Consider the following 27,702-nt stretch of genomic DNA (forward strand, 5'->3'; position numbering starts at 1 on the left):
TCAATATTCAAAGTCGTTAACACATTATCCAATTAAGAGTAGGTACGTTATAACTGGCAGCGCAATTTTCCTAGTTTTTACTTTTTCTGTGAATTTTGCAAAAAAAAAATAAAAACTTTTCTAGAGTCCAATAATTTAATAAGTTATACATAATGTGCATAAGTTAATGATTTATGTACTTTTTCAAGTAATTCATACAAACATTTCCTTGTTTTGGCTCATTTAATAATTAAATTATTATAAACAATTTATATAAATAGATATTCACGAAAAGTTCCTCCTTTGGTAATAACATAAATTTAACAAAAAAAATATGTACGTAATATTATTTAGTTATAATACTTATATGTAATTTAATAACCCAATAAATTCAAACGTAAACAAATAAAATCGGAGCTTCTCTTATTTTAGTGTTTGAAAGAAAAGCACGTTGCATTTCGCCCCAAGAGAGAGAAAAGTATCCTCAATTGCCCAGCTCCAGCGCCCAGCGGTTGATTTGGTTGAATCGAAATGGAGTTAGGAGAAACTAAATATAACAAGATCTCTTTTTTTCTCTCTCTCGAAAGAAAACGGCAATCTTAATAAAAGCTTTAAATTTTAATAGATATAGAATGAGAATCATATTATAAACTTTATTATGGAGATTAAAGTGTGGCCAGATTTCAATTATAATAAACAATACAAAAAAGTAGATTTTTATGTTTTTTCAATAAAATTTTTAAACATTAACTTATAGAATTAAAAACGTTTTTGAACTTTTGCATAACATTCTATATTAAACGATTAATATTATCTAGTTTTTCAAAATCAAGTTAAATTGTTTAAAAGGTTCTATGATTCGATTGATTTCATTACTTCGAATACTTTTCATGTGATACTGAAGCAGCTGATATATCATATCATTCAGTAAATAAACAATTCTGTTGATTGTCAAAATTTCTATTACTTCTTATAGTTTTATTTGTTGTCCGCTTTTCAATAAAATAGATATAAAATGCTAGTGTTTTTCCCTGGATTTGAGGAAAGTAGTTTTAAAATATCGGTTAAAAAAAAAATTTAAAGTACAGTCGGAAAAGTTCCTTGAAAGGTTTTAAAAGAACATTGAAAGATTTTAAATAACTATGAAATGTCATAGGGAACACATTTGTCGTTCTTAAAAATATGAATTACAAGTTTTCCATGAATTATACGAGGTGTGTTCAAAAAGTACCCAGAATTTTCGTTTTTTTTTAATATTTATTTATTCGTTTACATCAATGTGGTCCCCTTCAAAGTAGCCCCCCCAGATATAATACACTAATGCCAGCGTTTTTTCCAATCTTCGAAGCACTCTTGATATTCACTTTATGATATGTCCTTGAGCATTCTCAGCAATTCGCCCATTATTTCTTCGATCGAGGAAAAACACCGTCAATTTAAGGTTCTCTTCTACTTTGGAAACAGGAAAAAGTCACACGGAGCCAGTGAATATGGAGGAAGGGGCATGACTACGGTATTGTTTTTGGCCAACAAATTACGAACAAGCTACGACGATTGAGCAGGTGCGTTATCATTGCTTCACTTAAACGTCGCATAACTTCAAGGTAATACTCCTTATTAACCGTACGACCTTGTAATAAGATCTCTTGATGCACTATGCCGTTATAATCGAAGAAAACAGTAAGCAAAACCATCACATTTGATCGAACTTGACGTGCTTTTTTCGTTGGTGACGTTGGATGCTTTCAGGTGGAAGATTTTGCTTTGGTTTCGATATCATAACCGTTCACCCATGTTTCATCACCAATAATGACTCTTTCAAGTAAACTTGGATCGTCGTTGACGTCATTTAACAGCTCCTGAGCGATGTTCATGCGATTGTTTTTTTTGTCAAACATTTTTTAAAGGAGAAAAATTCGCCGAGCTCATAAAAACACCTCGAACCTTAGTGACTACCACAGACAAAGTAAACAGTGAATATAGCTGAAAATTGTATCATACCTTAGGGACATGTATACCAACACAATACAAAACAAAATTTGATCTTCGGACTCTCCAGAGCCGCGAAATTTAAAAATTCCGGGGACTTTTTGAACACACCTCGTATTTAAGAAATTAGTTAAGCTGGTCTCGAAGCATAGTTTTTCGATGTGTCTTAATAAATTTTGAAGGCACATTGTTTGTAATCTAGTTGAATTCAAATCATTTAAAAATAGTAAAAATCGAAATTTAGTACACGGAAATTCACTTTATTTTAACACTTTCAAAAAGGCATGAAGTCATTATTAATAAAAGTGTATTTCAGAACTCAAATTTATATTTTGAATTGATACAAATTTCATTTCGAGAGAAATAGAATCCAGCTGTATACACAACTAAAAATATATGTATATAGCTTGTGAAAAAGCTATTGAGAGCTGAATATATGAAACTTGGAGTATTGGCTTTGAAAAGCGATTATCTTGCATATTATAACTTTGGACTATGCTTAACTATACAGATAAACAACCTATTGGAGATTTTATGTTTTTAAGGACGATGCGTCTGGTTCGTTTAAAATAATCGCTCTTTAATCCAAGCACTCCAATTTTCTGCAAAAAGCAGACAAATGATTTTTGTTCATAAGTTCCGTACACACAATAGATACAAAATACTATTTTTAGAACTGTACAGCAGTGGATAGTTAATTAGAAACGCATATTGAATACATTTTGAGAACAGTTTTTTGCATAGTTATTTATTAAATTATTTTGTTTGTATTTTAGGGTTTACTTTACATAACTGCATACAGAAACAATTTTTAATAGAGTAATATTTTTATTTTTATAGCAGCTTTATCACATAAAAAGTAAACATCTAATCAGAAACAACATGAACATTTGGATCTTCCTTAACATTACTTAATTTTAAAATTTCATTACTTAAAAATTAGCTCAGTATTTTGTTGTGGAACCTCTTTGATTTAGAATTTCGTGCCATCTTCGCTCCTCGGATTCAAGAACTTGCCTGGAGTACACCAGGAGTAAAGCCTCCCAAGCGGCTTCAATGGTCGAATTAAGAACATTAAAGTTGGTGATATTTTAAAGTGTAAGAGTTTATTTAACGTCCGATCAAAGAAGTTCAATTGTTTTAAGGTCCATGTCTATAACCATTCGGAAATTGTCATATATTTGCCCCTACATTGTTTGTATGTGATTCCAGTGGAATGTTTTGGATCTTTCTAATTTGAAGATAGTAGTACTGGGAAAAAACAAACGCAAACTTTTAACTGAACCATCTTATTTCTTGGCCACTGGTAAAACTAATTTCGAATTGAAAGTAGTTCCTTTTAGCCGTTAAACTTTTCGCTTTACACAACATAAAGCGGATAAGTCCATATGGTAAGCGATAAATTTACTAGGAAAAATACGTGTTCAGCATGTAAATGACTCGATCAATAGTTTGGGCCCTAAAACAAAAGTTTGGAGGTGTTCACATCACAAGATCTTGATGGCCAATTGTAATAACCTTTTTAAGAAATAAAACGTCCCGAAATTTGTTTTTCCAAGGTTTTGTTAGTATTTTAGTGTAAAAGAACAGCGGTCCCAAGATGTCAAAGATAGGAAATGTATCCAAGAATGGGCAGGTTCAGGCAACATAAGGGACTTCATTTGCAATCAACTTCATTCAGTGCAGTGTCAAAATTTCCAAATTCAGAACTTTATCTCGCAAACCTTTACTTTAAGTTCATAGTGCAAAAAGTAGCAAACAAATTATTGTCTACAGAATATAGTCTTCAGACAAGCTACACGTCCATCACGATTTGTGTATTTTCTTCTGTAAAGAAATATTTCTTAATTCTAATTGTCAAGGAAACCTTTTACACAAAACATTTAATGAAGCTGTGCAGAAAATAAATAAATCATAGAGTAATAAAGTTCAGATTTCAGTTTAATGAAAAAACATGATCAACTGTCATTTTGATAGAAGTAGAGTTGACTTAAAAGTTAGGGAGATTTTTCTTTACTAACTTTGACTAACACAGACAACGACACCAGTGCTGAAATCAAACGAAGAATAACTCTTGGAAATCGCTGCTTCTTTGGACTTAGAAGGCAATTTAGAAATAAAGTCCTCTCTCGAGCATCTAAAATCACCATTTATAAGACACTCATCATCCCGGTTCTCATTTATAGTGCTGAGGCCTGGACCCTGTCAAAGAAAGATGAGAGCGTCTTAGAAAAATTCTTCGGGTGATTTTTGGTCCCGTACGCATAGACGGAGAATGGAGGAGAAGATATACCGACGAACTGTACGGGCTGTACAGCGACACTGACCTAGTTAGCAGAATTAAAGTCCAACGGCTTAGATGGCTAGGTCATGTAGAATGGATGGACATCAACGCTCCAGCCCGGAAGGTCTTCAAATCCAATCCCGAGGGACGGCAGGCGCAGTAGAGGAAGACCGCGACTCAGGTGACGCACTCAGGTGGGAGAGGACCTCAACCAACTTGGCGTGCGAAACTGGAGACAGCTAGCTAGGGACCGAGCTGGCTGAAGACGCATGTTGGTTGAGGCCCAGGTCCGCCCGGAATGTAGCGCCACCTTAAGTAAGTAAGTAAGTAAATCTCTAGCCAACTTTCCATTAAATTTGCCTTAGTTGGAAGGTAATTTTTTGGCAGTTAACCAATCAGATATTAGAAACTTGCCTAACTTTCAAGTCCCTTATATCGTCTGAACCTACCCAATGTCTGGTATATATGGGTATCTTGACAAAACAGCTGTTTCAACATATGGTTTAATTCGAAGCCCTGAAAATTCAGGCCAAATATTCATGTTGTTTTGGTAAAAATCCAGTGAATTATAAAAATTGTCATTGAAAACTTTTTTTCACAATAATTCTGGACCTCGAAATCTAAATGTCTGTCGGCTTATTGTGAATACCTGAAAGTTTTTTTTACCAGCTATCTCAATTTAGGCTTAATGAGTTATCTTAATGTCGACATATCCGGGAAAGCCTATTCAAAGACGAGATTCAACCCAGCCAATGGCGTAGTTTTTACTTCTTAAATGTCAATTGATTACAACTTCGAAAGTAAAGGCTGCCAAAAAAGCGGTTTATTTGAAATAAAACCTCTTTATTTTAAATAAACCAAGCTTTTCCTCTATTTTTTTTTAAAATTTGGTTGCAAGTATTATCTTTTTATCCTTTCTCTTTCATTTAAAAAAAAATATATTAAACCCCTTTATTATTTTGCGTCACCGAAGGTATTGCACTCTCGCCTTATATCTGGATATAAAACATCTCTATGCTTCCAAGGGCAGAAATGTAACCTTTTCTCAAATATAATAGTTATACTCTGGTCATACTAATTTTTGCAGAAAAACTCTCATAATATTGCATTACCTATTGTAACAGAAAATCAATGGGCATGTAGAAAGCTTAGAACACAACAGCTTGTTCTAGCACTAACCTCTATATTATTTTGTCAGGCTGTGTCGGGTCGGGCGGGCGGTAGTTTGATGAAAAGAAGAAAGAGGGTTGTAAATGCGATTACATACCCCTCGCGCGCAATTGAAACCTTATGAAGCCCGTCGTCGTCGTCGGTTCGGTCGCCGCCGTCAGCTACAACAACGTCATCATCGGCAGCAGTAAATGGTTTCGTCCATGATGGTTGGCTTTGGCTCCACAGAACAGAGCACTGATACTCTGGAAGCTTTTGCCTTTTGTTTAGTTTATCACCGTCGTTCGTTCGCAGCGCAAGTTCTAGCGGAAAATAACCTAAGAGCTGAGGTTGGTTGGCTGTATCCACCACCTCCGCCTCAGTAGTGTGTTTTCGTTTTTTATCTCATTTTTTAAATAATACAAAAAGATCCAAATATTATAAAAATAAAAAATAAAAATTAGATCTCAGAAGTGTCTCAGCTTTAATTCAACCAAACAAACCATCGTTGGTTTTTGAAAAATAAAAAATACACCCTTTGTTGCAAATTTTCGATAAAGTGAATAAATTCCAAAACCAAAAAATGAGAAATATAAGTTTCTTTAATCTCAAAGTTATTTACACGATTATTATAAATTGTAAACCAAATGCAAGTGCCATTCAGAAGTGAAACAGTGGAAAAAAGTATTCCCAAAGTGCAAAATAAAAATATCAAGGTGTGTACAAAGTATACAGTGTTGGCAGCTGAAGTTATAGCCAGTTCCATGGGGTGTGGGTTTATCGTTCTTTATTTTATTTTAAGACCGTTTTGTTTAACAAAAATTTCAATCTTATCTTAAAATTGACCATCATCGATATCATCTACTTTATCTGTAGTCTGTTTTGTTTTTATCCCTCTCATAACACGTAAATACAATTATTTTTATCAGGTATTGAATATGGCCTAGAAGGCGCCTTTGCAAAATATCTTATTACGAAATTTCTAGGACCTTTTTGATTAACACGAATGCATTTCCTAGCGGATGGTCATGAAACAAAAAAAAGTAAAAAAAAGAAAATCAAGGAAAATTTGAACATCACTTCTGTTCTGTTTCTGTTTCTGGCTCTGGCTTTGGCTTTGGGAGCGGGAGGAACTTATCCCTGTTCCTCAAAAATTAATGCGCAAGACTTCTCTTCTTTTAAGTTTGGTTATTTTTGTTTAGGCTTTCAGGTCGTAGTTTTTATTACTTTGACAATGAGAGGAAGAGAACTCCACGAAAGCAACACCGAGCCGAGCTATTGTGTATATTCTCTTTCGAGTGTGATTTTCAATTTGATTGTCAAGAGTCAAGGCGAATTGTTTCGAAAATGTTTACATATTTTTTTAGAGTCGATACAGTCTATTCTATGGGCGATATTAAAAAATATAATTGCGCTCTATTTGTACGAAATAACCATCACACAATTTAGGTTGTCAGATTTATTGACAACTTCTTAATTTGCCCTTATTTAACAAATAAATTATTGAGAATAATCTTCAATCTTAATTGTTGCATATTTTAAGTTTTACAAAATAAGTAAACAGTTTAAAGAAGACAAAAATCTTTTTATTTGATTGTGTTTTGAAAACTGTGGAAAAGGAGACTTACTGGTTACGATTCAAAACAAATGATTTTTTGAGAGTTTCTCAAATCTATCAAAAAGTGTTTATACCTACGTTTCCTTCAAGTTTTGAAATTATTACCTAATAACTGCAGCCGGAACTTATGTATAGCGATTTAATCTTACTCAAACGCCCTATCAACTTCAAAACAGATGAAACAAGTTGCCATATGGCAAGTGAAACTATCTCAACACTTATTAGTAATTATTTGCCTCGGAAGTAGCAGTATGTATAAATGGATAAGAGATTAATTAACTACATAATGTCTAGATATATCCAACGATAACGACCAAGTCTGTGATGAAGGACAAAGTATATACCTACATATATTTTTTGAATGTGAAAGTGAAAGTTTTGTTTTTAATAGGTTTAGATATGTACATTTAGTGTATGGGTACATACAATTCCGTATGTTGTAACATTTTGGCTCCTAGTTTATTTTCTGGCGCAATTAAACAAACCCTATACCCAAGTGATTATGGATAAATGTACCTGAGTGTGACACTGTTTTCAAAAAAAAGGAGGACAAAAAGGAATTCTCAGCTGAGATTGAAAGTTAACAAGTTCTATACAAGTTCCTATATAGGAATTTGTATGTTTGTATGAATGTTTATTTTATTCAGTTGAAATTTTGATTAGAGGATGTGAGATACATTTTTTTTTAAATTGAAAAGAGACCATCAGTGAGAGGAAGGTATTATATATATGTATATAATATATATATATATATACCTATTTGCGTATTTAATTAGGTAAGTGATTGAAAGATTATGTTTGTTATTTTTCTGTAAATTATTTGCCTGGACTTGTGGTTGGGTGCGTGTGTAAATAGTTTTGAATTAAATTTAAACATTAAAATACATATTTTTTTAATCCGAAACATATGGTGGGTTTTGAAATCATAATAGATCTATGTACATATATATGATTTTTTATTGAATTACAACCTATTTTTCGATTTGGAACAGATGCGACCAATACTTTAAACTTCACATTTGTGCACGTCTGTCGATTTTTCTAAAACTTTAACAAAATATTAATATCAATATTTTGTGTGAGATGAACAAAATTGTCTATTTTTGATCTCATAATACTAGGTTGGAAACGTTTTGTTATCAGTTTAGTTTTCGGAGGATTTCATGTCAATTGACTTTTCTAAAAAAAAAATAACGTAAAGTTTGCAACAATATTTTTAACTGTTTCCAATATCTGTTTTTGTTCCCGATATTTTGAGTAGAAAAAGGAGCATTTTTTGCAAGTTTCTATTTCTAATTTAAGAAAATACAGATTGGATGTTTTAAGGCTATTATCTTACCTTAATTAATATTGAAGTCAACAACTTCACTTATTCTTGAGACATTTCGATCGAAAATCAGTTTTTCAAAAATTTTATCTAGTATTTTTTGTAGATTCTCATTTTTTTATTAAAAAAATGACAGTCGTATTTTTGTAAATATTTAAAAAAAAATAATTTTAGATGATATAAGTTTAAAGGTAATATTTTTAATAGTTGCGAAGATATTGGTGTCGGACATAAATTTTTACCAACTATTTGTAGTTTTTTGTAAAGAAAACGTTGCTTTGATTTTTCTTAACATTTTACCAGTTGTTAAAAGCGTTTTTAATAATTGCTTAAGATTATTCTGGAGTTAATAAAGTTTTTTGTATGAATGTATTTTTTTCAGTATTTTGATTTATAAAAAAGGCCGTTAATTGATTTTTTTCTCGAAAATTATACTAATTTTATATCACGTTCACTTTACATTATACAATACAAAGTTTAATTGAATTCGAAAGCGTTATTGGTTCGTGAGATATTTGCTGTCAACTAAAATGTTCACTTGTTGTAAGACTGTGTAAAAAAAACACACCCACTCAAATCTTTTGAAAGTCCTTTCTGCTCTGTACTGGTTCTTGAAAAATGGACTACAACAAATATTATTCTGAACGTAAGAATGTACGTCCACAAGCACAGACAGAAAAGACTTATTTCTAAATCCTGATTCAGATTCTAGAGACCTTGAAACGTCGATAAATGTCACCATTTTCAATTCCACAAATCGGACGATTACAACTTCCTATGGTGAGCTAAAAAAGTCTGTGTGAAAATAACTTGTAATAAAAGAGGCTAGGTGCGACATACTGATAACTACCCATCCCGTTTATCGAATAGTCTTGGTTAAAACGTTTGTAAGATTCTTGTTTTGAGAAAAATTTTGTCAATTGAATTTTTCTTAAAAATTAATTAAAATCTATTAACTATACTTTTCATACGATAAAAAAGGTTGATTTCAATATTTGTTTTTGTTCCCGACATTTTGAGTCGAAAAAGTAGCATTTTTGTTGATTTTTCAAATTCTTATACACTGTCCGACAGCCGATAAGCGATCCCTATGCTTTCTGACTTTGGAGCTTAATATCAGCCAGTCAAATAAGGCATTTGAAATTAACTTTTTGATCATGAAAGTTTATAACATTATCCCCGAAAAGAAATGAAAATTTCGGTACGATCTCAATAAATAACATTTTTAACAGAATTTTAAAGAATTAAATAAGTAAAATTATATTATTTTTTCGGACATTTGATCAAAACCTCCATTTGAAAATGTTAAATAACATAGAAATATGAGCAGAGAATACGTTCATGTTTTGTTTTTAATTTTAATTAAGAACATTAAGAACTTATTCTTTAAAAAATTAATAATGTGTTGTACCACCACGGATAACTATGACCTCGTACATACTGTTGGGTAAACAATCATATAATTTCTTTATATAGTCCAGAGAAATAGTCTGTCAGGGACTTTTTATTCCTTCGATGAGTTCCGCTTCAGTTGGATATTGCCTTCCAGACTCGTATACCATGCGTGATAGCCAACCCCCAAACATTTTGTGTTATGTTAAAGTCGGGCGAGTATGGCGGTCATATCAGTAAGGGTACTTTTTGGAGCTCAATCCAATACTTTACGAACTTAGAGGTGTGGATAGGGGCGTTAACGTGTTGGAACTTCCATTCTAAGGGCCCAAAAATATCCTTGATTGCAGGGAACACCGTTCTTAGTGCACCATTGTATGCTGTGGCATTCATAAGACGAGTTAGAAATTGTTCAATTGTGCCACAGTAGATTTAAGCTGCCCATACAAATACACCATCAGAACAGCTGTATAACAGCCATCATTCTATTCCTTTCGAAGATCATGAAAGTAGGAAGCATAACCATCGGATCTCTCAAAGTTAAATTTGTTTTCGTCTAAAAAGACAACAAACTGCACTCCTTGGTCCAGGACATATAAGCTCTGCAGACATCAAGGCGTTGCGTTTTTCCAAGTTGGTTAAGAAGTGTTTTTTTTATTTTAAGAGACTTAAAATTTATCAATACCTTCATTTATTCACGAGATAAAGAGAACCGAACATTACTTTGACTTTTGGAATTTAATACAAAATTTACTGAATGTTTAAAACAACAATTTCAATAAGATGCAATTAGTTTGAAGCCAATATTTTTAATTTTAGAAATGATATTTGAGTCGAAAGTCCAATGTCTATTCGATTGTTCTCAAATTTTATCAGTGTTGTCAAAAACGTTATTCTTCGTTGCATACAATTATTTTGGACATAAAATCATTTTTGTTCGTAACATTTTTGGGGTGTCAATTAAACGGTGATTTTTTAAGAGCTTGAGAACTTTTTAAAAAAAAAAAAAACGCATAAAATTTGCAAAATCTCATCGATTCTTTATTTGAAACGTTAGATTGGTCCATGACATTTACTTTTTAAAGATAATTTCATTTAAATGTTGACCGCGGCTGCGTCTTAGGTGGTCCATTCGGAAAGTCCAATTTTGGGTAACTTTTTCGAGCATTTCAGCCGGAATAGCCCGAATTTCTTCGGAAATGTTGTCTTCCAAAGCTGGAATAGTTGCTGGCTTATTTGTGTAGACTTAAGACTTGACGTAGCCCCACAAAAAATAGTCTAAAGGCATCAAATCACATGATCTTGGTGGCCAACTTACCGGTCCATTCCTTGAGATGAATTGTTCTCCGAAGTTTTCCCTCAAAACGGCCATAGAATCTCGAGCTGTGTGGCATGTAGCGCCATCTTGTTGAAACCACATGTCAACCAAGTTCAGTTCTTCCATTTTTGGCAACAAACAGTTTGTTAGCATTGAACGTAACGTTGCGTCCAACAGCATCTTTGAAAAAATACGGTCCAATGATTCCACCAGCGTACAAACCACACCAAACAGTGCATTTTTCGGGATGCATGGGCAGTTCTTGAACGGCTTCTGGTTGCTTTTCACTCCAAATGCGGCAATTTTGCTTATTTACGTAGCCATTCAACCAGAAATGAGCCTCATCGCTGAACAAAATTTGTCGATAAAAAAGCGGACTTTCTGCCAACTTTTCTAGGGCCCATTCACTGAAAATTCGACGTTGTGGCAGATCGTTCGGCTTCAGTTCTTGCACGAGCTGTATTTTATACGGTTTTACACCAAGATCTTTGCGTAAAATCTTCCATGTGGTCGAATAACACAAACCCAATTGCTGTGAACGGCGACGAATCGACATTTCACGGTCTTCAGCAACACTCTCAGAAACAGACGCAATATTCTCTTCTGTACGTTTAATGTCCAATAAAGTAAACTGAGTGCGAAACTTGGTCACAATCGCATTAATTGTTTGCTTACTTGGTCGATTATGTAGACCATAAATCGGACGTAAAGCGCGAAACACATTTCGAACCGAACACTGATTTTGGTAATAAAATTCAATGATTTGCAAGCGTTTCTCGTTAGTAAGTCTATTCATGATGAAATGTCAAAGCATACTGAGCATCTTTTTCTTTGACCATGTCTGAAATCCCGCGTGATCTGTCAAATACTAATGCATGAAAATCCTAACCTCAAAAAAATCACTCTTTATTTGTCTTCAAATTTTTCGATTTATAAAAAACACCGTTAGTTGATTTTGTTTCTTCAAAATATACTAGTTTGTTATTACGTCACAATATTTAATATACAAATTATTAAATTCGCTAGCGTTATTGGTTCGTGAGATATTTGGGGTTAAAGAAAGTTTTCATTTTTGTTTGTTTTAAATTGCTAAGGTAGATAAACCACTTATTCCATTAAGAGTCCTTTCTGTATTATTATCTCTCTAACAACATTTATTTGAAGTCGATATCTCCACTTGTTCTTGAGATATGAACGACAAACGTACGGACGTACGAACGTACGGACGTACGAACGTACGCACAGAAATCTCTTTAAAAATCTTTTATTTAGGCTAAGGAATGTCAAAATTTTCAATTCGACAAATCGGACAGAATACAATAACTTCCTATGGGAGGTTAATTAGGACCGAAATCAATTTAAAATAAAATGTTACTAATTGTTCTTTGATATTAATTTGTATATAGGGGATTAGGTAACGATATTTTCAAATAATAAATATATGTAGAAAACCTAACTACTGAAATTTTAAGGGCTTAGCTTAACAAAAACGTCTGCTATATGGATACTTCTTTTATTTTCCATAGCTCCTTAGTGTAACTGTACGATCTTCTTTTATGCCACATTGACACTGAACTGTATTCTTACACTGTTCAAGTATTCTTAGAGTTTCAGTCCTATACTTAGCTTATTTTCACTCGATCTTGTTTTAGAGCCTATTCGTATCAACACAGCTAATAAAAACTTAAAAAATTAAGTTTTAAATTTATACAATAACTATCGTGAAAACTCATACCTAATTCCTTCCACTTCTTTTACCTTCCGGGAGAACTAAAAATATAAATCAACTGTAGTTAGATGAGTTTTTTTTTAGCTTAACCGAAAAAGACAGAAGATCCAATTGTAGATCACAAGAACAACAGTTTATCTAGACGAAGGGTCGGTTTTCTTATTGCCTTGAACCATTAATTCCAAAATTGTTTTAGTCTAGCAATAATGGAGAAGCTCATAATTCAAGCTGTCTAAATTCATTTAATATCGTTAAAGTAAATTTGAGTGTAAGTATTATAAAAAGAATCAACCTTTTTTTCATACCAACCTTTTCATGGATAGTGTGTAATTTTATAGATCGTATTACATTGCCCGTCTCCGAATCGTAATACGTCTACGACTTCTTTTAAGCTAATTAACGCACTTCGTAGAATTAAGGGCCCATTTTTCTTTTATTTTCCTTTAGTGGTTTTATCAAATTCTACTGTGTAAGGCTTCGTATTTTTTCTTACTTTCATTGAAATAACGAAATGAAAAATAAAATTTTCAAGGGAATAACATTTATGGTCACATATCGGTATATTTTAAAGTTAAAGCTGTGATGTTAGATTTTTCCTCAAATTGCAAAAAAGAAACTTACTCGAAGCCTTTATTGAACCAAATCGAATTTCTAGTGGCATTGTGTTGATTTTATTCTATCCCAAAATAACCTATAAAAGTCCCGACCTTAATTTTAACATTTTAGTGAAATCACAGCTACTTAAGTTGTTAGAATGTAGATTCAATAATTTTTTTTTACATTTCATCCTAAAAAATAATATTCATTCTCATTTTGATATTCGAACGAATACATAATTCGATTGAATGAATCTATTCATTAGAGTGAATTTAGTACATTTTGAGTTTCTAACGAAAAGAGTTCATTTTCAAATAATTGCAAAAAATGAACTTGACAAAATATTCAATGTCGTGATGAGCTGTTTGAAATTTACTGATGTTGCTATTTGATTTATTTTTAATTTTTTTGTATTTTAAAACATTTTGATCAGTTCGAAGTATTTCTGCCACATCAGACTCCTCAATACGAGTTTTATTTAGTCCAAATACCTTGGCCTTGATTTCCACTCACAGACTGGCTTAGCGAGGTAATTCGAACGATAGCTTGTTCAAATTCTGATAATAAAATTAAATTATCACCGTTGAAACTGGACTGCTTCCTTTTTGTATCGTTTTTAACCAACTTCTTTTTGGTTTTATTTTTGAAATCAGCCCAGACCTTGAACACGAAAATTTTGTATCTTTTACTTCACTTACTTTATGTGCAAAAATTTTCCAGGTATCACCGTCTTTAGATGTGGGCCTATGGCTATTGAGTTTCACGGCAGCATCTCTCCAAAACCGGTCAGCATCTACACGGTTTAAAGAAAAACCCTTTGCTACCTCCGGATTCTTCTCCATCAGCCTTATCAGAACTTCTTTTTGCTCCCTATTGCTCCAATCAGAACGTTACTGTGCCCCTTATAAAATATAAAACCAATTTCGTTTAATTATCGTATACAAATTGTTAAAATTTACAGTTTAGAGCAGAGTAAAGAAAAACGCAAAACAAATTTAAACTTTATAGTACGGTGGTCTGTGCTTGAATCCAGATCCTTCTTTTATTTTCTTATTTCTCTTTCTTGTTTTTAGTTTTAGTACATTTTTTTACAATAAAAGATGGCCGATGATTTTTAGTGGCGGCAAATTTGAAAAGTTAAGAATTTTAGTACGAGTTTAGGATCTTGACATTTTAAGCTATAATCGCAATGATTTTTCATTTACATTTTAGATTTTTAATTTAAATTAAGGTTTTAAGTTTCAATTCAAGTTTAGACTTTAAGTTTAACATTTAAATTATAGTGTAAGTAACCAAAATATCAATTTGAAAATAAATTTAGTTTTAAGTTGAAAGTTAATTTAAATATACATACATAGATTTTAAGTGAATTCAAAAAGTAAGCTTAATAAAATTCAATAATAGGTTTATGAACTACTTGTGCTTCAACAATGACATTTGATTCGAATCATTCAAAGTCAAAGTATACTTAGTTTTTTTAAAATTAAGTTTCGATCAAATCAGCAAACTTTCGAATCGATCGAATTTTAAAATAAAATCTTTTCAAATTCGAAAAACTATAGATCGAAAACCAATTTCCAAATAAGCTTGAATGAAATAAATTTGTTTAAAAAGCATTATATTTGTATCCTGTCAATTCACCTGTTTTTAAGACTATTCAACAAAAACAACATTTTCCGAGACACAACCTTTCCTTTATTGACTTCCCATTCACTTGCTCAAACTTTTTAATTGTCAAATCTCTTACCAGTATCATTTTTGTCGGTTGTTTCAAAATAATATTTAAAAACCTTTAAGAATGTCAAATGAGTGTAGAAAGCTTTGAGTAACAAAGTTTGTAAAAGAAAATAATTTTTTACAAATAAAAGGCTTACGCTACAAATAAATTTGAACAACATAAAAATGACATTTAATTCGAATCATTCGAAAATCAAGATTTGCTTAGCTTTCAAACACATAAACGAACGTTCGATTGGTTCGCTGAACTTTCGAATCGTTCAAATTTCGGAATACAATTTTCTCGAATTCTACTAACATTCTATAGAAAGCGAATCTCAAAATAAGCATGATTAAGAATGGTTATTTTAAATAAAATAAAATGAACCCTAAATTACTAACATAAAAAAACGAATGCTAACAACAAACGTGAAATGAAGAGTCGAAATAGATGCTTATCTTTTGCACAATACTGTATGTACATAGATATTTTTAATTTAATTACAAACGACACTGAAACCCTTTCAAAAATATGGAAATTAATTTTTGTGTATGCCTTTGCTCTGCTACAGTCCATTATGGAGCTTGTAGTGAAAAAGTTAACCATTCAAATGAGCACTTTCTGTTCTAATTTATCGTATAGGTTATCATAAATAGGTACATACGATATTAAATATAAAATAAAAGGTTTTATCAATTTCATACAGCTCTTAACATATTTGTAATTTGATATTTCGTATCTCCATTATATTAACAAGCCCTAGATATGTAGATAAACATGCAAACATAAACAAACTTTGCAGTAGCCGCGCAGAACGCAACACCGCCGCCGCACCACCAAAAATTAGAAAAACCGCCAAATTAACGCGTTGTTTTTTCTTATTAGTGATTTTAATTTTCAATGTTAAATTGTGTAATGCAATTATATTCTACCATTCAAAGGTCGTTTAATTAATTTCAATTCAATCATAGAAAGGACTTGTTAAAGTTGGTGAAATAAAAACTGCAATATATCGGGTTTTTCAATAAAAGCGCTACAAAAGTTTATTTTTTTTAAATAAAACAAAAACTGTTTTGGATATCAACGAAATTCTTTCTTCCTGTGAAAGTACGTTCTATTGCATTATGTATAAACTCGATTTCTTTTGCATGGCCACCATGGGCACGCTTGTAGAAGTCCAGACGCTGAACCCAATTTTCGAAGGTTTTTAAGCATTAATCGACCGATGCTGCTATAATTTCACGTTCGATATTCGTACAAAGTTCACCAATCGCTGGCTTGCTGGACTTGCCATAGACTTGATGTAGCCTCAGAGGAAGTCTAACGGCGTCAAATCGCACGACCGAAACGGGCAAGTGACTGGACTGAGATAAGACGTTCTCCAAACTTGGTAATAAATTGATTGTGACATTCGGCGTGCGCCGTCTTGTTGGAACCAAGCCAGTTCAATAGGTGCAAAAATATTCGGTTATCATTGAACGGTAGCGATCCCCATCACAGTAACGCCACCGGCCCATAAACCACACCAAACCTTAAGTTTTTTGGGATGCAATGATGACTCATAGAGTAGGAGGTCTGTTCAAAAAGCACCCGGAATTTTCGTTTTTTCAAAAAAATATTTACTTATTCGTATACATCGATGTGGTCCCCTTCAAAGTTGTCCCTCAGATATATTACACTTATGTCAGCGTTTATTCCAATCTTCGAACCACTCTTGATATTATATATTTCTTCAATCGAGGAAAAACGCCGTCCTTTCATGGGTCTCTTCAACTTTGGAAAAAGGAAAACGTCAAACGAAGCCATATCTGGTGATTATGGAGGAAGAGTGAGCGTTATCGTGGTGCAAAAGCAATGAATGACGTTGGATGCTTCCAGGTGGCAATTGTGCTTTTGTTTCGACATCATAGCAGTACACCCATGTTTCATCACCAGTTCAAGCAAACTTGCATCGTTGTTGACGTCTTTTAACAGCTCCTGAGCGAAGCTAATGCGATTGTTTTTTTTTTGTTCAAAATTCAGCAGTTTTGGAATTAATTTTGCTGCCAATCGTTTCATGCCCAAAACATTTGAAAACATTTATGAGATGAGCCAATTGATATGCCAACTTCATCAGAAACTTCTCTTATTGTGATTCGGCGATCATTCATAACCATTTTTTCTACTTTTTTCACATTTTCATCCATTATTGACGTTCGTTATCTTCAACGTGGAATCACTCATACCACTCGTAAACACTTGTTTTTTTTTTTCATAGCAGACTCACCATAGGCTTTTTGTAACATTTCACACAATTTGTTACAATTTATTTCATTTAAAACTGAACATTTAATACAAATTCTTTGACTCTTCAATTCTTCCATTTTTTAAACAAGCAAAAATCGCCGATGTTATAAAAACACGTCGAACATTAGCCACTTCCACAGACAGCCTGACCAATATCGTAGCCATTGAGCCAGAAATGAGCATCATCGCTGAAGATGATTTTTCGATAAAAATCCGAAGCATTTTCAAGTTCTTGCTTAGCCCAATTCACGATCATACGACGTTTGTGGTGGTCAAGCGGCTTCAGTTCTTACGTCAATTTAATGTTGACAGAGATGCTCAACGGTTGACGTGTAAGAGACACATTTGGGCTTTCTGCAACTGAAGCTTTAGCGGCAGCAATATTCACGGAAACATTTTGTACTGTTTCAGTCAGTGGATTCAAATTTGTCCAGTAGACGCTCAATTGTTGATCTGCTAGGTCGATTATGACTACCATAAATTAGACGTAGCACTCTTGAGGCCACTGACTCCGAATTTCTGTAGTAAATTTTAATAATTTCGACTAGTTGTTGGCTCGTATACCTTTCCACCATAAAATGGCAAACCTTACTGAAAAGTCCCTGTCGTACTACTTTTGTAGCGTCCCCGTTGAAAAACCCTGTAGATTTACACAACATTCCAGCTAAGATTTTTAATTTTTGATAACTTATCGCATTAATTCCCTCGGAATTATCTTCGTAGACAAGCGACTTTTCATAATCCCACAAATCATATTCCCGCCATGTTTAATCGCACCGATCTTGAAGGCCAAGCTACAGGGCCACGACGCGAGATATAGCGCTCAGCAAATGTTTCCTTCCATCCATTGATGAGTTGAGCGAACTGATTTCTTTTTAATAAATCTGGAGCAATTCTGTTCATTATAAAATAACAAACCAACCTAAGCACAGATTAAGTGACATTTGTCAAAAAGACCAACAGCGAAAAATGTATTGACAGATTAAAAACCACACTTTGGAAAACACATAACACGAGGTAATATTTTTTTTAATCTTGATCTCTTTTCGAATTTTCTCTTGAAAAATTAAAAACACTCTTCCTTCTGAATAATCCAAGTAGATTAAATCATTATTAGCTTTTTTACATAAATTACATTGAACATGGACTGCTTCAGAAGTGCGTCAAACAAACGTCACTTATTTTACTTCGTTATAAGTTATATCTATAGCTAAAGTATACATATATGTGTATATACAAACTAGTGTTTTATTTTAGAGTATAAAGTAGTTAAAAGCTTTAATATATCTCAAGTACGAAACATCTTAAGATTATTTTTAGGTCCGATTACGCAGTTCAATAGGTGCAAAAATATTCGGTTATCATTGAACGGTAGCGATCCCCATCACAGTAACGCCACCGGCCCATAAACCACACCAAACCTTAAGTTTTTTGGGATGCAATGATGACTCATAGAGTAGGAGGTCTGTTCAAAAAGCACCCGGAATTTTCGTTTTTTCAAAAAAATATTTACTTATTCGTATACATCGATGTGGTCCCCTTCAAAGTTGTCCCTCAGATATATTACACTTATGTCAGCGTTTATTCCAATCTTCGAACCACTCTTGATATTATATATTTCTTCAATCGAGGAAAAACGCCGTCCTTTCATGGGTCTCTTCAACTTTGGAAAAAGGAAAACGTCAAACGAAGCCATATCTGGTGATTATGGAGGAAGAGTGAGCGTTATCGTGGTGCAAAAGCAATGAATGACGTTGGATGCTTCCAGGTGGCAATTGTGCTTTTGTTTCGACATCATAGCAGTACACCCATGTTTCATCACCAGTTCAAGCAAACTTGCATCGTTGTTGACGTCTTTTAACAGCTCCTGAGCGAAGCTAATGCGATTGTTTTTTTTTTGTTCAAAATTCAGCAGTTTTGGAATTAATTTTGCTGCCAATCGTTTCATGCCCAAAACATTTGAAAACATTTATGAGATGAGCCAATTGATATGCCAACTTCATCAGAAACTTCTCTTATTGTGATTCGGCGATCATTCATAACCATTTTTTCTACTTTTTTCACATTTTCATCCATTATTGACGTTCGTTATCTTCAACGTGGAATCACTCATACCACTCGTAAACACTTGTTTTTTTTTTTCATAGCAGACTCACCATAGGCTTTTTGTAACATTTCACACAATTTGTTACAATTTATTTCATTTAAAACTGAACATTTAATACAAATTCTTTGACTCTTCAATTCTTCCATTTTTTAAACAAGCAAAAATCGCCGATGTTATAAAAACACGTCGAACATTAGCCACTTCCACAGACAGCCTGACCAATATCGTAGCCATTGAGCCAGAAATGAGCATCATCGCTGAAGATGATTTTTCGATAAAAATCCGAAGCATTTTCAAGTTCTTGCTTAGCCCAATTCACGATCATACGACGTTTGTGGTGGTCAAGCGGCTTCAGTTCTTACGTCAATTTAATGTTGACAGAGATGCTCAACGGTTGACGTGTAAGAGACACATTTGGGCTTTCTGCAACTGAAGCTTTAGCGGCAGCAATATTCACGGAAACATTTTGTACTGTTTCAGTCAGTGGATTCAAATTTGTCCAGTAGACGCTCAATTGTTGATCTGCTAGGTCGATTATGACTACCATAAATTAGACGTAGCACTCTTGAGGCCACTGACTCCGAATTTCTGTAGTAAATTTTAATAATTTCGACTAGTTGTTGGCTCGTATACCTTTCCACCATAAAATGGCAAACCTTACTGAAAAGTCCCTGTCGTACTACTTTTGTAGCGTCCCCGTTGAAAAACCCTGTAGATTTACACAACATTCCAGCTAAGATTTTTAATTTTTGATAACTTATCGCATTAATTCCCTCGGAATTATCTTCGTAGACAAGCGACTTTTCATAATCCCACAAATCATATTCCCGCCATGTTTAATCGCACCGATCTTGAAGGCCAAGCTACAGGGCCACGACGCGAGATATAGCGCTCAGCAAATGTTTCCTTCCATCCATTGATGAGTTGAGCGAACTGATTTCTTTTTAATAAATCTGGAGCAATTCTGTTCATTATAAAATAACAAACCAACCTAAGCACAGATTAAGTGACATTTGTCAAAAAGACCAACAGCGAAAAATGTATTGACAGATTAAAAACCACACTTTGGAAAACACATAACACGAGGTAATATTTTTTTTAATCTTGATCTCTTTTCGAATTTTCTCTTGAAAAATTAAAAACACTCTTCCTTCTGAATAATCCAAGTAGATTAAATCATTATTAGCTTTTTTACATAAATTACATTGAACATGGACTGCTTCAGAAGTGCGTCAAACAAACGTCACTTATTTTACTTCGTTATAAGTTATATCTATAGCTAAAGTATACATATATGTGTATATACAAACTAGTGTTTTATTTTAGAGTATAAAGTAGTTAAAAGCTTTAATATATCTCAAGTACGAAACATCTTAAGATTATTTTTAGGTCCGATTACGCATTTAATGTTTAGAGTGAAACGGGTTAAAACGAATAGTGTCTAATTTTAAAACTTCTTATTATGCACTGGTATTTATTTTGGGGTTTCAAAATTAAACTAAAATAAACGACATACAAAATGTTTTTTTTTTTCAAGATATTTCTTTTTATTATAAACTTTGAACGTTTTAACATTATCTGTGAAACACTACGATATTTAAATGACCACCACGCGAATTGTTGCAAGAATCGATTCTTTTGATGAAATACCCGTGTTTTTTTGGCATTCTATAAATAGTATAGTAAAAAATTCCCAAGAGAACGCATCGGCAGTAGCCAGATTTTAGTACAATTAGTACAACTGAAAGAAGATCTGTCAAAATAATAATTAAAAAAAAAAAACACTCAAATAGAGGAAAGTTTTGTGAAAATCAAAAGTAAAAAATTAACTTGGCAAAAAAACTAACTAAAACTAATAAAATGGAAATCAAGAAGAAATGGTAAGAAAACATCTGGAAATGGAGAAGAAAAAGTTTATTTAACACTTGCAACTTTGACATAAAATAAAAACTTCAATAAGGGGGTTTGTTCGTAGACAACTACATAAACATGTGGTGTTGAAGCGAGCTTGACGCTTTCCTCAATTCTTTCTACACCAGTCGATTCCAGTCGAGGATTGGAGTTGAATCAAATTTGCGAATAAAACATGTATGGAGGAGTTGGTTTTATAGATAATGCATTATGGTCTGTTTATTTGCTTGTTTGTGTACAAAAACGAAGCATAGCAAAACTTAGTTATCAATGGAAAACAAATGATTCCAAATGCACAACTACTCAACGAACACAGCCATCGAGATACAAATAAAATATAAATCGTACCAAAATTTAAGAACGAAATCACATTATATCCATTCGAGACTCGTATAAATGTCAAAAACCCATCCGTAGTAAGATTCTACTTTAATTTTTATCGGTAGTATTCATACTACGGATATTATTTTTGTTATTCGTGTAAAATCCTACTATACTATTGATACATTTTCCAACAAAACAAGGGTAATTGTAGACCACTTTCTGACACATATTGGGCGGTATCTCAACTATTACTTGACGAATGTTGGTTTTTAAGTCCTCAAGTGTTAAAGGTGAACCTGCATAAACACGGTCTTTCGCGAAGCCCCAGAAAAAAAAGTCCAGCCGTGTCAAATCGCAAGATCTTGGTGGCCAGTTGATGTCGCCACGACAAGAAAAACGCAGCCAGGAAATGTCTCTTGCAATAAAGCCATATTAGCTCGAGTTTTGTGGTATGTAGCACCGTTTTGTTGAAAGTCGAAAAAAGAAAGTCGGTTATTATATGACTATAACTGTTCGAATTGACGGTGACAGTCGTTCCATTGTCGATTTCGAAGAAGAAGAAGGCCCAATCACACCTCCGTACCAAAGAGCGCACCAAACAATGACTCTTTGTGGATGTAATGGACTCTCTTTAATTACTTGAGGATTCTCAGAACACCAAATATTTACAAACCCACCGAGTGAGAAATGTGGTACGTCGCTGAAAAAAAATGTTGTTCTAAAAATCGCCACCCACCGCCTTCGACATTGTGAATGGTCAGCTGACGACATTGTGAATGGCTAGCTGGCTTCTGTTGTTGTGTGAGCTTTACTTAAATGGATATACATAAGTGTAGATCCAAATGGAAAATATGCCATAATGCGCCGAAAGACAGTCTTAATTCCTGAGAACGACGAGGAATCGACGCATTTGGGTCTACGGCAACACTTTCTCTTACAGCAGCGATATTTTGAGTGGTACGAGCGAAACGATGATGCACAGGCCCTACAATATCTGTAAGCAATCCAGTGTCTTCAAATTTCTTCGCAATTTGGACAATTCCTTGCGTAGTTGGACGACGAAGTTAGTAGAACTTTTTTTCTTTCTTTTGACACTTTATATAATAATAAGTTCAGTGTGAGAACCGAAAAAAGAACACTTACTAACGAGATAGTATGTATGATTTTTGTCCATGTAGCAATAATTTCCTTTAATTATGGAATACAACGTCGTTCAAGTGGGTGGTTCGACTGGCTTCGCAGTGTCGTATTCTGACACTATAATATTCCAAAAGCTTGTTGATTGCTTCGGTCTATAGTTCACATCGGTCTTAATGGATCCCCACCAAAAAAAATTTAAAAATATTCGGGTTTCCCGAGCCAAAGATACGGCTTCCTTGCTTATCTTTCTGACAAGATTTAGAGAGGGAAACAGCTGTCAGTGTCAAAATGATCTGATCTTACCTAATACAGTGTGTTTTTTTGGAAGTGTTTTCAATTTGGCAATACTTTTTTTGGAGTTGGTCTTTTTGACAGCTGCCGCTTGATTATGCTTTGGTTAGCCATTTCACGTTTGCAAATCTTGCAACAAGACGACGCAATTGATTTATTGCGGGCTTCTTTTCGTGTGCTTATTATATCGTGGGCTTGTGGCGTGGCCTTGAAGTGCGATTTAACCCCGCTGGATTATTTTCCATTGAGTTATGTGGAGTCGCTTGCTAAGTAAATAATCCCGAGAAGAATGACGCATTGGAAGTGAATTTGTCTCCAATTGGTGCAGGAAGTAGTCAAAAGTTGAGCCTATCGGTTGAAATTTTTCCAGCCAACTGCGGTGGCTACTTTCCCGAAATTAATTTTATTTAATGACAAACGCTTATGTTTATACTAAAGCTAAATTCTTGACTATAACATTAAATTTTATGCGGTTTATTTCTTCTTGAAAACCACAAGTCTAAAAAACACCCTTTAGGAGATATACAATAAGTATTTTAGTAACATGTTATATTTGCAGTATTAACTTAATTCTAATGTTTCTTCTAGTTGGCTTATACTTTGAAATTTAACTACCACAATTATTTTAGTAGATGAATTCTTTCAAAATGTTAAAAAAAATATTTTAATAAACATAATTTGCAGGTTACATTTTACTTTTATCTGGAAGAGCTCCTTCATAATACAAGTACACAAAAAGGTCATAAAAACGAAATAATGAACTACCGACCTATTGCTAATCTATCTGTGATACCAAACTGTTTGAGTCAATCTTATGTAGCGTCCTTTTTTTTCGCTGTGGTTCAATTATCTGTGATAACCGGCATGGTTTTGTTACAAAGCGTTTAACTGTTACTAATCTGTTTCAATTTACGTGCTTTTGTTTAGATGTTTTTAAAAAACGTGAACATTGTATCTTTACTGATTTCAGCAAGGCCTTTGACAAATTGTGTCATAAAACATTCCTTTTAAAACTATCGCAGCAAGCTTTTAACGACTATTTTATAAACTAGATCTCCTCATATTTGAAAGATAGACGTTATAGTGTTAAATTTCGTAATGAGTGTTCAAGTTCATTTTTTGGGAATTCCGGTGTCCCCAGGGCAGTCACCTTGGTCCTATTCTATTTGTTTTATTTATAAATGACTTGGTTTCGATCATAAAAAATTCGTCTCTCCTTATATATGCTGATGACATTAAAATAAAAAAGAGGCTGGGATGCGACCCACACTGATAACTTCCCAACCCGTCTGTCGATTTGTCTTGCTTAAAAGTTTGTCTATATGTACTTGTATCAATTTTTACCAAATTTGCGTACTATTTTTTGTAGATTTTTTTATGAAAAAACGGACTGTTGGATTTTTATATAAAAATCATTGAATATTGAAAACAATATTTTCTGTAAAATAAATAAGTTTGAAGCCAATATCTTAAATTTTTGAAAAGATATTTGAGTCGAAAATCAATTTTTACCAACTTTTGTTAAATTTTTTTAGGTTTTTAATTTTTTGAACAAAAACTATCAATTCGATTTTTTTTCAAAATTTTACTGAATGTTAACAACAATATTTTTTGAAAGATAAAAGTAGATATAAGACAATATCTACAATTTTTGAAAAGATATTTGAGTCGAAAATCAATTTTTACTAACTTTTATTAATTTTTTTTCGGTTTTTAATTTTTTGTAAAAAATTTTATTGAATGTTGACAACAATATTTTTTGAAAGATAAAAGTAAATTACAGCTAATATCTCAAAGTTTTGAAAAGATATTTGAGTCGATATTCAATTTTTACCAACTTTTGTTATATTTTTTTCGGTTTTTAATTTTTTGTAAAAAAACTATCAATTCGATTTTTTTCAAAATCTTACTGCACATTAAAAACAATAGTTTTTGAAAGATTAAAGTGAATTTAAGCTAATATCTCAAAGTTTTGAAAAGATATTTGAGTCGAAAATTAATTTTTACCAACTTTTATTATTTTTTTAGGTTTTTATTTTTTGTAAAAAAACTGTCTATTCGATTTTTTTCAAAATTTTATTGAATGTTGACAACAATATTTGTTATAAGATAAAATAAGTTTTAAGCCTAAATTTTAAGTTTTTGAAAAGATATTTGAATCAATATTCAATTTTTACCAACTTTGAGTAATGTTTTTTTAGATTTTTATTTTTTATAAAAAAACTGTCAATTAGATTTTTCTCAAAATTTTATCAAATTTCAAAAACATTGTTCTCCATTGCTCAAAATTGTTTTGGAGATGAAATTATATTTTAGTCGTTAAATTTTGGAGGTGACAATTTTTTTTATCAGTTTTTTTGATTTATAAAAAAAACCGTTAGATAGATTTTTTTCAAAAAATATTCCTGTTTGGTATCACGTTACAATTTATTATATACAATTTAATTCAAGTCTCTAACGTTTTTGGTTCGTAAGATATTTAGGGTTAACCAAAATTTTCACCTTTTTTTTAAACTGCTATGGTAAAAAAACCACCCACGCAATTTTCTTGAGAGCCCTTTCTGCATCTTTCTGCCTTATTATCTGTATAACAAAATTTATTTGGAGTCGATATCTCTTCTGGTTCTTGAGCTATGGACAACGAAAAAAACGTCGCGAACGTACGGACGTTCGGACGTACGGACGTACGGACATACGGACGTACGGACGTACGAACGTACGTACACACGCACGCACAGACATCTTTCTAAAAATCTTTTATTTCGACTAGGTACCTTGAAACGTCGAGAAATGTCAAAATTTTCAATTTGACAAATCGGACCCATTACAATAACTTCCTATGGGAAGTTAAAAATTAACTCTATATCTGACCGTCTTCTCTTGCAAGAAGACATAATATTAGTGAGGTACTGGTGCAATAATAATCGTCTTGTTTTAAATGTTGACAAATGTAAAATCATGAGTTTTACACGCAAAAAAGTTTAAATCGTTTTTAGTTACATGTTTGATTCATGTCCTTTAAATAGAGTATATGTATTTTCTGACTTGAGTGTTGTCTTGGATCCTAAACTAACATTCAATGAACATATTAACTTCATAGTTAAAAAAGCAAATAGAATTCTGGGTTTTATTAAGAGATTTTGCCGTGATTTCCGTGATCCATAAGTTTTAAAATTACCTTTTGTTTTATTTGTGAGACAAGTCCTGTCTCGTACAGTTTGGTCACCTTACTACGCCGTACACGTCACAAGACTCGAAGCCATTCAGAAAAGGTTTTTGAGTTTTTGCCTACGAATTCTTCCGTGGTTTCATGATATTCAAACATTACTGCCTTATTTACAAAAACTTTCTCTCATAAATCTTCCTTCTTTGACAAATCATAGGATGTAATTGCAGTTTTGTTTAATTGTTGGAAAAATAAACGGGACAAATTTCATTGACATTAGTTCTTGGTACCTTAAACTTAAGTTTTATTCGTTCAAGTATAAAACTTCAAAAACCATTAAATACTAATTTTAGCAGATCAAACTATGGTGAACATAGCCCCCCTTAATTGAAATCTATAATAAATTTTGCTTTTGTATTAATTCACTTAATGATAATATAAAAAGTATAAATTGCAAATTAATATTTTTTAACAGTCTTGCTTACGTTTTAGATTTTAAGTATTTATTATATTGATAAGAATTGTTAACGTTAGTATTTAACAAATTATAATAATAATACATTAAGCGAAATTAACTTCTGTATTTTTTGGCTTTTACTGTATTTCATACATATCAAAGAAAAGTAAATACTTAAAAATTCTCAAGCAAAAGCACTCTCGAAATGTTCAATGCATATCATCCAATAATTTATGCTTATCAGAGTAATTTCCATTAAGCGTTTAAGGTAATCAATATATTGCAAAATCATTCGCTGGCATAATGCTACACCACTTTCATTCTAAGCAGCCTCCAGCCAGACTATAAATAGCCTAGTCTTCTTGCGGCTTATATTCTAAAATCATATTTATAGTCCATTGACCAAGTTAAGTTATGTGTAGGTACATATGTACTTCCAAAACATGGCATAAAGAGGAAAACACTATGTTTTTTCCACTAAAAGCCATTATCGATTCGGTGGGTTCCTCATATACCTATAATCTATATATCTACGAGTATAGTCTACTATTAATATTTTACTTCTTTTGTTGCTCCATTTCATTGTTGGTATTGTGTAATAGATTGAATAATACTTCCTGTTTCTGGTTCATGTTTCATGGATCAAATTGATGGGACAGATTCCAAGTTCCATATAGCTAATATAGTTGGTAAAAACCGATGAATCCTGTACTACCATAACCCTCTTGCGTACTTTTGATGGTAGCGCATTAGTCCTTCATGTTTGCTTGTTGTGTTTATTTTGCCGGTTAACTGACTTGAGTACAAGCTTATCGTCATCATTTTTGGTGTTGATCTAAAGGAGGTTTTATACATAAATACTTTTTTAACGACAAAGAAGCAAAAAGTCTATTTATAAGTATTTTAATTTAGGGGAGATTA

The 27,702-nt window shown here is 32.8% G+C and overlaps 1 protein-coding gene across 4 annotated transcripts in view; it reads left to right on the plus strand.

Moving 5' to 3' along the window:
* Positions 1 to 5,692: 5,692 nt before the first annotated feature.
* LOC129953831 (1-phosphatidylinositol 4,5-bisphosphate phosphodiesterase) overlaps positions 5,693 to 27,702 on the plus strand; it is a 109,438-nt gene continuing 87,428 nt past the window's right edge. For all 4 annotated transcript variants that reach the window (XM_056067315.1, XM_056067316.1, XM_056067317.1 and 1 more), the window contains exon 1: positions 5,693 to 6,117. The gene's annotated coding sequence lies outside the window, so the exon portion shown is untranslated. The remainder of the gene's footprint in view (positions 6,118 to 27,702) is intronic.

Source organism: Eupeodes corollae, chromosome 1 (genome assembly GCF_945859685.1).
Source record: "Eupeodes corollae chromosome 1, idEupCoro1.1, whole genome shotgun sequence".
In the NCBI taxonomy this organism is placed as follows: domain Eukaryota; kingdom Metazoa; phylum Arthropoda; class Insecta; order Diptera; family Syrphidae; genus Eupeodes; species Eupeodes corollae.